General features: G+C 42.8%; 1 pseudogene; it reads left to right on the top strand.

Annotated features, from left to right (window-relative positions):
• Positions 1 to 558, top strand: part of LOC101581468 — a 48875-nt pseudogene extending 48317 nt beyond the window's left edge.
• The last annotated feature ends 396 nt before the right edge of the window (positions 559 to 954 follow it).

Raw genomic sequence — 954 nt, 5'->3', positions numbered from 1 at the left:
CAAAAATTGAACTGCATATGAAATACTCAAAGAATCAACAATTGGGCTCTCATATTTCTTAAAGAGTCTTCATATCAAAAGAAATCACCAACAGAAAAAAAAAAAAAAAAAAAAAAAACCCACAAGTTGGGAAAAAATTATAGTGGAGTGTCCTTCAGACAAAAGACTCCTATCAAAAACATATAAAGGGTCGCTGCCACCCGGCATCATCCTGATGACAGCGCTGCCTTCGCCGGCTGCTGCCTCTGACGCCGTGTGGGACAGCGCCTTCAAGATTGCCAACCTGGCGGACTGCCCTCAGAGTCACCCCGCGTCGTCACCTGCGTCCTCGGGAGGCGCGGGGGGCGCCAACCCCGCCAAGAAGAAGCTTAGGCGCTGCGAGATATGCGTGCCCTGCAAGCGCCTCATCAACTGCGGCGTGTGCAGCAGCTGCAGGAATCGCAAAACGGGACACCAGATCTGCAAGTTCAGGAAGTGCAAGGAACTCTAGAAGAAGCCCGCGTGGTGCTGGAGAGAACACCTGTTCCTAGCGCTGAAGCATTCCGATGGTTCTTTTAAAGCAGTAGTAGATTTTATTTTCAAGGCATTTGGAAATGAAAGGCAAACTAATGTCTTGTTTTAAGAAACTGCCTAGTTCACCATTGAAGAAAATATCCAGAAATTATTTTCATTTTATGTATAGGGGTTTCTTCAAAATAAAAATGGAAAACAAAAGAAAAAAGACAAAAATAATCTGGGAGCTTGGGGAGTCAGCCAGTCTACTTCCTCTCAGTACACTGATTCTTTGATGTAGTTTAGCTATTCTAGTGAAGTGGTTGTCTATTTTGAAAGTGGCTGTAAAAAAAAAAAAAAAGTTTGGGTAAACCCTTGCTGTAAAACCGTGTATCTTTGCAAAGTACATATCTATACTTCATTTTCAAATATATGTGTTTCAGTACTGTAAACTGTACAGAT

This window comes from Octodon degus, unplaced genomic scaffold, assembly GCF_000260255.1.
Source record: "Octodon degus isolate 3935 unplaced genomic scaffold, OctDeg1.0 scaffold00128, whole genome shotgun sequence".
Lineage (NCBI taxonomy): Eukaryota > Metazoa > Chordata > Mammalia > Rodentia > Octodontidae > Octodon > Octodon degus.
Note: the sequence above shows the minus strand (reverse complement) of the source record. Positions and strands in the feature narration are given on the sequence as shown.